At 33.0% G+C, this 11,558-nt stretch overlaps 2 non-coding genes across 2 annotated transcripts; both read left to right on the forward strand.

The window, feature by feature from the left end:
- The first annotated feature begins 1,923 nt into the window (after positions 1-1,923).
- On the forward strand, positions 1,924-2,042 carry LOC136075655 (5S ribosomal RNA). Its single transcript, XR_010636093.1, has one exon. It is a non-coding gene; the product is annotated as a 5S ribosomal RNA (ribosomal RNA).
- Positions 2,043-5,204: 3,162 nt separating this feature from the next.
- On the forward strand, positions 5,205-5,323 carry LOC136075656 (5S ribosomal RNA). The gene has a single exon (XR_010636094.1). It is a non-coding gene; the product is annotated as a 5S ribosomal RNA (ribosomal RNA).
- The last annotated feature ends 6,235 nt before the right edge of the window (positions 5,324-11,558 follow it).

Consider the following 11,558-nt stretch of genomic DNA (forward strand, 5'->3'; position numbering starts at 1 on the left):
CAATAAATGTCGCATGAAAGATTTTTTAAAAAGTTAAAAATATTTTTTCTCTTGGCCACATTATTAAGGCCATTGACGTTATTAGAAAGAATTTTCATAGCCATTAAAATTAATTATGCGGGAAAAAAAAATAAATAAAGAAACTAATTAAGTTAATGAAACAGACATTATTAAAACATTAAAAACAAATGACACATTTGAACTTAAGGAAACCAAAATTAAAGGCAGTTTATACTAATTAAAAAAAATGCGGAAGTTCTTGCGTAAGCTCCAAACACAATTATACGCAAACAACGTTTTTCAATAAAATATTAGAAAGTAAAATATCGTGATACCAAAATATTAATTAAATAAAGTAAAACCAAAATAATAAAAAATTCTTACGTAATCTCTCCCTTCTCTATTTCAATATCTCCCGAATCAACCATATCCTCATACCAGTTTTTTACGTCCGCTTTTTCTACGACCTCATTCTTTTCGTCATCGTTTCTCCTTTTGATTTCGCAACTATCGCCGATCGTTGGTCTTCTTTCCTCGCTTCGCTTCTTTCGTTTCTTTCTCGACTTTCCCACCTCCTTAAAATCTTCTTCCGACAGAGCAGTTTGGTCCACAACAATGTTTACATTTTCTTTTTCTTTACTTACCTCTTCAACTGGGGAAGCCATTCCACCATCTACAGTCAATGATGAAATATCTTCAACTACTTTTGGCTGTTCGTTTACAATCATCATCGCGACTACTTCATTATTACCAACTTCACTAGTTACAACATTATTACTTACATCATTTGATGAAACTATGTTAATTTTTGTATTATTTCGAATTCTTTCATTTAACAAAACTTGTCCGTTGTGTTTAGTTCTAACTCGATATCCCAATAAGTCGATAAAAACAGGAATCGATGAAACCAAATCCTCCATGACAGCTACTTGTATTCCACTGTAATATTCTCTACCCTCGTTCGGCGTTTTTCGCATAACGGGTTTAGTCAAAACGTGTTTACCATATCCTAACTGTTCCAAACATTTACCTACCTGAGAGTTTTTTGCCTCTAACGGCAGTCCAAAAATGGAAACATGAGTCCGTCTACTGGGTTGTCTGTTGGGATTTGATTTCTTAAAGACATGATGAAAACCATTTATACTCAGTCCTTTCTCTAAAAGAAAGTTTCGTGCACCTTCAGTTTTCATGACTATTTCAATAATTGAATTTCGGTTGATAAGTTGAATTCCCTCAAGATGTTCTGCCAAGTTCGCATTTTCAATTTCAACTATTACGTCCAAAATAGAAAGATTGGTTTGGACTCTTGAAACAAGAGTTCTTAGAAGTGGTCGACGATCAGTTTTTTTAACAATGTTTAACACGGAAGCATAACTTTTTGGTTTTGGAATGTTGTGGTATTGATCTTCGTCACTTAACAAATCATCGTCACTGTATTCAATTGCCACGTCTTCTATTAAATCTCCGTTCGACACTGCTTTCATTTTTTTCATCAGGTTTTCTGTCTCTTTGACCGTAATCGCCATCTCGTTACTTGAATTAGAAGGTTGTATTACTTCGAAAAGCTTTTCCACGCCAACCGGCTCACCAGCCGCCATCTTAATATTCGCACCTTAAAATCGTAAAAAACCCACAAGCAAGAAAACTAAAAAGTTTCAGTATGTGTTTTTTTCCGTAGTGTCCTCGTTCTTAAAATGAGGGGGTTGTTCAACTGCCCATTTTTGTAATTGTGGCTCTAAAATTTGAAACGCAACTTATCTAGCACGAAATCCTTTACGTTTTTCATTACAGATGCCACAAAACGAATCGAAACTCTTCGATCAAGTTGATAGGTCTCTCCTACATTATTAGTGACTTAGTGACTTGGTGAACGCAAGTGAACTCCAAGTTGGCTTTAAAAGCATTGCGAAGTCACAAGCTTTCGCCTACGACCATACCACGGTGAACACACCCGTTCTCGTCCGATCACGGAAGTTAAGCACCGTCGGGCCAGGGTAGTACTTGGATGGGGGACCGCCTGGGAACTCCTGGTGCCGTAGGCTTTTTCTTACTTTTCTCACTTTCAATACCTAAATACATCTTTGCTCCTTGTCGATTAGACACCTCTAAACATTGTCTCGGCCTAAAAGACGTCAAAATTGAAGTATTTTCATTTATTGCTTGAAGCTTCAATATTGTGCAAATATTCAGCTCTCTATATTTCATATATCCGGCAGTCAAGTGAACCTCATCCACGTTATTCCACAAAATCTCTAAAGTACAAAACAGTGCTACTCGAAAATTCAATAACTACACGAATCTCACCTTCGAAGAAGTGCTTGCAAATCGACCAATATTCGATAACATAACTCACTTATACGCTACAAACGTAAAACCTTCGAGCCAACTTCTGAACGCTTTCTAAACATTCAAGTTTAGATAGTCTTTAAAGTCTTGAATATGTTTAAAAACTCCATCACCATTCTTAACATATGTGAAAAAACGCTGAAATATTCTTTTATGCCAAGTAGATTGTCATTCAAGTATACAATAGGTTCTATAAGTAAGAACTGTATCTGTAACAGGTTCTAGTTGACTTGGAAAAAGAAAAACTTTCTTGTTTTAGTGTTGTGTTTATGCGAGAAAATGACAAGTTCTCATTGCTTCGTTTGTACAAGCAGCAGCAGCAGCAGCAGCAGCAGCAGTAAAGCTTCGTTTAAAAAGAAATCAACAACAAGCAAGTAAATGTATTTTTATTAGATAAAGCCTTTATTTACACTGTTTGTCAAATATCAAATATACAGGTACCATTTGCATACAAATTACAACATTAAAAAAACGTGTACATTTAAAAATTTAATCCGTAAAAATAATCTTTAAAACTCTGTTTAAAAACTCAAAAATCGTTCTATGAAAGCATGAATCTGCAAAAGAAAAGTCGTTTGCACTGGCACGTCAATAAGACGTGCAAGTACAGTGGAAGGTTGCTTTTGTTTGTTTTAGTTTACCCACTCCCGAAACCTTGAAATTCGAAATTTTGCGTCAAAATTTTTTGATGATTACCTTATTTTTTTTTTATTTTTTTTATTTTGTTTTCATATTGTTTTTATTTAAGAATTACTAAGCTTTAACAGGTAAGGTCAATTAATTTTTTTTTTTTTTTTTTTTTTTTTTTTTTTAGTTATTTTGGTTTTTTACATTTCCGTTGTTAGTTTTAAAAGAGGTATTTTAAAGAAATTTTTATTTGTTAAGATAAGATGAAGGTGATGATAAGGAGTTTTATGCCCAATCATTATGGTTGTATTTAGAGGTAGATTCGGTTTGTATTTTGCCTTTATTATAAACAAATGGTGTCGCTATCTGTCCTCTGTTTGATGATTGTTTTGCAATTCGTCTTTCATGTTTTTTTTGGTCGTATTCCGCTTTTCTGTATATTTTGTATTTTAGCAGTTCATCTTCTGTGCAATTGGTTTTATCAAAACCATTAAATAAATTGATGTTGTAGTCACGCATCTCAGAGTAATTTAAGCCAAGAAATTTTATCGGAAGTTCAAAAGTGTTTTTATTTATGTCATTATTGTTGTGGCTTTTTATTTGGTTTTCAGAGGGGTTTTGACATATTTCCATATGGGATTCTGTTTCTTGTACTTTTGTATTTTTAATTGTATGTTTTGGTATTTCTTCTGATTTTTTTACTTCACTAGTTCTGGTTAATGTCTTTATCGGTTCTTCAGCTACTTCGATTATGTTTTCTTTTGATTGCACGTCTTTATATTTTTGGTTATCTTCTATGTTTTGACCAGTATAAGTTATACTGGCATTAGCTGTTTTTTCATTTTTATCTTTTATGTGGTTTCTTATTTTGCTTTCCGTTGGATTTTGGCATATTTCCGTAAGGTCTTCTGATTCTTGAATTATTGTATTTTTTACTGTTGTTTTCGGTGCTTCTTCAGGTTTGTTTAATTCACTAGTCTCGCATATGTTAGTTTTCAGGTTTTCAGTTACTTCGATTATACTTTTTTTTGATTGTACATATTCATGTTTTTGATTGTCTTCTAGGTTTTGACCGGTATAAATTATCCGGACATTATATCCACATAGTTTTAGAGATTTTGGAATTGGTTTAACTAAGTGATCCATAATGGCTACTAGTATTCCTGAATAATAGGGTGATTCGTTTTTAGGGGTTTTACGATAAACTGGTCTAGTGTGCAAATGTTTACCATATCCTAGTTGCTCAAGAGCTGCGCCGACAGGTATAGATTTTTTTTCAAGCGGCAGACCGAGCACCGATACAGCAACCCGTTTGCTTATGTTTCTATTAGGTGTAGAGTTATAAAAGTGGTGAGTTACACCATTAATTAGGAGTCCGTTTTCTTGGATCGACGATTTAGCTTTATCATTTTTCATGACAAGCTCAATCATCGTCCCTTTTCGGATAAGTTGTAAGCCTTCTAGATCTTGATCTAATCGGGCATTTTCAAGAGCTGATAGAATATCATACTCGGTTACTTTTTCGGTGACTTCACTCAGAAGAGTTTTTTTAAGAATGCTAAATTCATTAGCCATTATAGGATTAAATATAGTTGCTGTAGCTTGCGCATAGCTTTTAGTAGAGACACTTAAGTCAGCTATTTGATTAGATGTTTCAATATTATGGTTGTTTAAAAGCATGTTAAGGGTTAGTCGGTTTATGTACTCTTACAACTCTTATAAAAACATGCAACTTCTCTACTCTAAAGTTGTTTTAAAACAACCTACAGGCCTTACCAACTAAAGTTACCTTACAGGAAACCCGTGGTAAGGGCAGGGTAAAAACCCGCACACTCAATATATATAGCACAATTTTCCACTCAAAGACCGCCTTTCGACAACTTCGTAAAACCCTACAAACTAAAGATGCCTTACAGGCAGCCCGTTGTAAGAGAACGGTATGAAACACAGGGACTAAAAAGTTTCAGTATGTGTTTTTTTCCGTAGTGTCCTCGTTCTTAAAATGAGGGGGTTGTTCAACTGCCCATTTTTGTAATTGTGGCTCTAAAATTTGAAACGCAACTTATCTAGCACGAAATCCTTTACGTTTTTCATTACAGATGCCACAAAACGAATCGAAACTGTTCGATCAAGTTGATAGGTCTCTCCTACATTATTAGTGACTTAGTGACTTGGTGAACGCAAGTGAACTCCAAGTTGGCTTTAAAAGCATTGCGAAGTCACAAGCTTTCGCCTACGACCATACCACGGTGAACACACCCGTTCTCGTCCGATCACGGAAGTTAAGCACCGTCGGGCCAGGGTAGTACTTGGATGGGGGACCGCCTGGGAACTCCTGGTGCCGTAGGCTTTTTCTTACTTTTCTCACTTTCAATACCTAAATACATCTTTGCTCCTTGTCGATTAGACACCTCTAAACATTGTCTCGGCCTAAAAGACGTCAAAATTGAAGTATTTTCATTTATTGCTTGAAGCTTCAATATTGTGCAAATATTCAGCTCTCTATATTTCATATATCCGGCAGTCAAGTGAACCTCATCCACGTTATTCCACAAAATCTCTAAAGTACAAAACAGTGCTACTCGAAAATTCAATAACTACACGAATCTCACCTTCGAAGAAGTGCTTGCAAATCGACCAATATTCGATAACATAACTCACTTATACGCTACAAACGTAAAACCTTCGAGCCAACTTCTGAACGCTTTCTAAACATTCAAGTTTAGATAGTCTTTAAAGTCTTGAATATGTTTAAAAACTCCATCACCATTCTTAACATATGTGAAAAAACGCTGAAATATTCTTTTATGCCAAGTAGATTGTCATTCAAGTATACAATAGGTTCTATAAGTAAGAACTGTATCTGTAACAGGTTCTAGTTGACTTGGAAAAAGAAAAACTTTCTTGTTTTAGTGTTGTGTTTATGCGAGAAAATGACAAGTTCTCATTGCTTCGTTTGTACAAGCAGCAGCAGCAGCAGCAGCAGCAGCAGCAGCAGTAAAGCCTCGTTTAAAAAGAAATCAACAACAAGCAAGTAAATGTATTTTTATTAGATAAAGCCTTTATTTACACTGTTTGTCAAATATCAAATATACAGGTACCATTTGCATACAAATTACAACATTAAAAAAACGTGTACATTTAAAAATTTAATCCGTAAAAATAATCTTTAAAACTCTGTTTAAAAACTCAAAAATCGTTCTATGAAAACATGAATCTGCAAAAGAAAAGTCGTTTGCACTGGCACGTCAATAAGACGTGCAAGTACAGTGGAAGGTTGCTTTTGTTTGTTTTAGTTTACCCACTCCCGAAACCCCGAAAATTCGAAATTTTGCGTCAAAATTTTTTGATGCCCACCTTTTTTTTTTTTTATTTATTTTTTTTTTTAACAAGATATATACATTTATTTTAGTTAAAACAAATTTACAATTTGGGCAATTTTACAACAATTGACGTTCCGTAATATATATACAAGTTATATAGTTATACAAATTTATTAAAGACGATTTTAATGTTTAAATATTTTAAAAATCACTTTCAAGAATCTTACTAAGTTAAAAGTTTTGTATGTTTTTTTTAAAAAAAGGAAAAATTTAACAGAAAGGAGGGGATTAAAAAAGAAACAGCTATTTACTTGATGAAAAGGACGATTTCAGTTAAAAGGTATTAAAAATTCAAATTTGCGCCATTAAGTAAACTCAGGGTAAAAAAAATTGGAAAGGTGAAAAACTACTTGTGGGTATATGAAAAAAAAAAAAAAAAAAAAAAAAAAAAAAAACTTTTTTTTTTTTTTTTTTTTTTTTTTTTTTTTTTAACAATGAATATATTTAAATAAAAACTGATTTTACAATGGGGGACAAGTTTACATTGTTTGGGTGGGCTTTTTCGTAATATATATAAACACAAAATATAAATACTTAATAGATTTAAAAGTCTTGTTAGAAGAAAAACATATAAATAATACTTTTTGTTATTCAACACATAAAATGAGTATAAGAAAATAGTTCCTTATTTTAAATTTAAAAAACGAAGTTGTTAAGAAGAAAGTTAAAATATATATATATCTATAAATACATACACATACATACATATACATACACATACACACACACATACATTCACATACACACACATATATATATATACATATACACACACACACATACATACACACATACATATAATCATACATAAGCAAATACAATGCGCACGCGCTGAAAAGGTATATTACAAATATGTACTGTTTTTATCTCTCTTTTTTTTTCTTCAGAGACAAAAGAAACCATTTTAAAATATAAATAGATATATATATATATACGCATGTCCTTCGCACCGAATGGTTACCCAGGACATGCTCGTTAACCGTGTTTTAAAAAATATTTTCGTGGGTATTAATCCACGAATTAAAAAAAGATCACACAACCTTCGCCCCCACAGGGCGGCTAGGGTCATGTCCGTAATCGTTTTAACTATGGTTGAAGGCCCACGTTTCATTTCAAAAAAAGATTTTATGTTATCAGGACCTACAATTCACTATTTTTTCAAATAGTGAATGTTAAGTCCTGATTATTACTTATGCTTATTGCATTATTTACTGAGAACATTTTGTGAAATTTTTCAATGTTGTTTTCCCTTGAGTATTTATTATACTGTATTTTCCAGATATATTTAATTTCTTTTAAAATGTTTTCTACAATTCTTTTGGAATGTATATTTTTGTTTTCTTTTAGTTTAGAGTTTCTGCATTTCCACAACTCTGTTGTTGTGAGATGTGTTAGAGTGTTAATTATTTTTGCCTTAATGTCATTTTTTGGAAGGTCCTCAATGTTTATAGAAAAAACTGCATGCACCGAGTTAAACGGCTTTTCAGGGAGAAGTTTTTCATAAATTATTCTAATTTGTTTCCAGACAGCTCTTGCTTTGCTGCAAAAAATGAAAGGGTGTAGGGTGTCTTCCACTCGATTACAAGATTTGCAATTGGAGTTTCCGTGGAATTGTCCACGTTTAGTTCTCCAAAAGTTTGTTTTTTCTAAAGTTGGAAGGGAGTTTGTTAGAATACGCCAGTGCGTATTTTTACTGGTTCCCTGAGCGTAGGAGTCAAAATTCCGTTCCCAGATTTTGATCCAGGGTAATGTCTTTTGAAATTTCGCCTCCCATCTCAATTGTATTAATTTTAAGCTTAAATTTTCTTTTTGTTGCGTCATATAGGTATAAATGTTCTTTGGTGTTTTTTGGATAATGCTGAAAATATCAGCATAGCCTCTAATTTTTTCTATTACGTCTTTGTAATAGAAAAGTAAGCTGTTTAATGATTTTGGGGTGTTGTTTGCAGTTAGAAAGAGCCATTGCGGGTATTTTGTTTTCGCTAAAGTTGTCAAAGAGTACGCTAGATAGTATTTTTGAAGGTAGAAAACATCATGAGGTTGATCAAATTCGCTCAGACGGAAAATGTATTTCAACCTCATAGCAAGGCACTGATTTTGTGCATCTAAAATGCCTAGGCCGCCTTTACTAATCGGCAGTTTTAAAATATCCCTTTTTATAGGTTCTGCGTTTGCGCTCTGCCATAGGTAGTTCGAGATTTCCTTGTCGATTTTTTTTGGTCTAATTTGGACAGAGGAAATCCGTTTGCCACAAACCAAACCTTTGACAGAGCTAGGGTGTTTACAAAAATCCCTTTGCACTTTAAAGAAATGTTTCTATATTTAAAATTTTGTATTTTTTTTTGAAAGTTTTTGAAGGCTTTGTGCAGATTTATTCTGCCTGTAAAGGCTAAATCTGTATGGAATGTTATTCCTAGGATTTTTATTCCTGTTAGGTTGGACCATTTAATTTTATAATTTTTTTGTTTAAGTGTTTTAATTGTGTTTTCGTAACCTAAATAATTAAAGCCACCAAGGGTTGGAGCTTTGGTTTTGTTTTTATTTATATTGGAGCCCGACGCGTATTTAAAGTTATTTAATATTTTAAACGCTTCTGTTATTGATCGCGAGCTTCTAACAAACAGTGTTGTATCGTCAGCATACTGAGAGACTTTTAGGTTTGTTTTTGAGCCTGGCAGTGGAATGCCGTCAATGAGCTGGTTGTTTTTAAACTCGAGTGCGAGCGTTTCCACTGCAAAGCAGTACAACATCAGAGATATCGGGTCGCCTTGACGGACGCCCCTCTCTATTTTAAAAGGTTTACTCATGTATCCATTGTTAGTAACAATGGATTGAGTATTTTTCATGCTCTGTTTTATTGCATTGATAAAGTTAGTGCCTAAGTTAAATTTTTCAAGGACTTTGATTAAAAAAGATCTATCAATTTTGTCAAAAGCTTTTTCTTGATCAATCGTTATTAAGCAACTTTCTATATTTTTTTCATTTGTATAATGAATTATATCTCTTACAAGAAATATATTTGAAAATATATTTCTCTCAGGCACTGAACACGTTTGTGACGGCCCGAGTAAGATTTGTAGTACTTTTGAAAGTCTTAATGCAAGCGCTTTTGTTACAATTTTGTAGTCAGCGCATAAAAGAGAAATTGGTCGCCAGTTTTGTAACAGCGTTAAATCTCCATCTTTTGGCAGTAGGCTGATTAAAGCTGTTTTTTGAGACCATGTCAATTCATTTTTTGTGTTGAAAAATATATTGTTAAGAAGAGCGGTAAGCTCCTCACCGTATATATCCCAATATTCTTGGTAAAATTCGACAGGCAAGCCATCTATACCCGGAGTTTTCCCTTTATTTAAAGATTTAGCTGCATTAAATAATTCTTGGCTACTAAATTTTATATTTAAGAGGCCGTTCTGATTTTCATTTAATGTGTTTTTAATATTAGCAAGAAAAGGTTCTTGCTTTTCAATATTTAAAGTTTCAATTTTGTATAACTTTTTGTAAAATTTTCGAATTGTTTTGAGTATATTTTTGGTGTCTTTATACACATTTTTTCCATCAGTTATTGTTTTAATAGGTTTCTTTTTTTGATTACTTATTTCTATTTGAAACAAGGCTTTGGATGGTTTTTTGCCCTCTTCAACAACGAGTTGTTTTGTTCTCACAAAAACTCCGTGTTGTTAAAGAGAGCTTTTTGCTCTTTTTTGAGCTGTTTAAGTTTTTCAGTATCGATGTTTATTTTTTGTTTTTCAAACTCAATTTTTTGAACTAAAACTGTTTCTTGTTTTTGAAGTTCAAGTTTTTTTAGTTTGGCTGTTTCCATGGCAATATTTTTTATTCGACATTTTACAATGTCCCACCATTGATTGTTATTTTTGTATTTAAACTTTTTATTTCTTTGCTTTTCAAAGTCCGTTCTTAGTTCATATTTAAAGTTTTCATCAATTAAAATACTGGTATTAAGGTGCCAGTATCCCGGCCCCCTTTTGTTTGTTTCTTCAAATATAATTTCGCAAAGTGCTGCGTCGTGATCACTTAAAAGATTTTTCACAAACGTGCACTTGCAGTTGTTAAAATTATAATTAGAGGCATAAATGCGGTCTAAACGACTTCGGAATGTCTTACCTTCTTTTTCATAAGTAAAGACTTGTTTTTGCGTGAATTGCGTTCTGAAGACGTCATTCACTTTATATAGTTGCTTAAACAGATTTAAATTTTTTATGCCGACAAGGTGGTTTGTATTCATCATATCTCCACCTTGTCGGTCTATACTTGAGTTTTCAACCATGTTAAAGTCTCCTGTTAGCAGTAAAAGAGCACACACATTTACATGCTTACTTAATTTCTTAAAAAAGTGCTCCTTATGACTGTGTGTGTTGGGCGCGTAGATATTTATTATTCTTAGATTATTTTTTTTCAATGTTATATTGACAGCAAGAATTCTTCCATGCTTATCTTGAGTAATATTTTCAATTTTAGTATCTTTTTTAAAAAGAATAGCAACACCACATTTGTGGCTGTTAGCGCTATTCCATATTGATGTTCCATTTGTTTTAGTTTTCCATTCTTTAGCCCATTCAATAGCCGTCTCCTCGGTACTGTGGGTTTCTTGGACACAGTAAATATCATAATTTAGATTTTGTAAAAAGTTCATAGTATATTTTCGTTTGGCCGCGTTATTAAGGCCGTTTACGTTGTTAGTAAGAATTTTTACTGCCATTATAAAAGAACGTTGGAATTTTTCAAGCGCACGCTGTAGAACAAAAGAAATTCTTTTTTAATAAAAAACTTTTAATTTTTTTCTGTTCACTGAGGCGTAAACTTAAAATTTTTTGCATTTTAAAACTTGGACATTCAAAAAGGTTAAAAATACTCGCTAAATGTTAAACAAAAATTTAAATGAAAAAATTAAAAAAGAAACTTAGAATAAAAAAGACCAACTTACGTGCCTCCAGAAATCACCATTTCCTCGACATCGTGATTCTCGTTGTTCCTGTTAAAATCGATGTCGTGTTTTCCCTCTGCTTTCTTTTTGCCTGGTGCATCGAAAGAATATTGCTTTCGCTTGTTGCTTTTCGTGTCTTCTTTTCCATTTTTGTAGTTTTCGTTTTTTATTTCTTTTGTTGTATCGTCTTCTTCCATTTTTGTTTCCGTCGTTTTCTGCCCGTCGTTGCTTTGGTTCTTCTCTTCCTTGATCGTTTGTAT

Source organism: Hydra vulgaris, chromosome 01 (genome assembly GCF_038396675.1).
Source record: "Hydra vulgaris chromosome 01, alternate assembly HydraT2T_AEP".
NCBI classification, from domain to species: Eukaryota; Metazoa; Cnidaria; class Hydrozoa; order Anthoathecata; family Hydridae; genus Hydra; species Hydra vulgaris.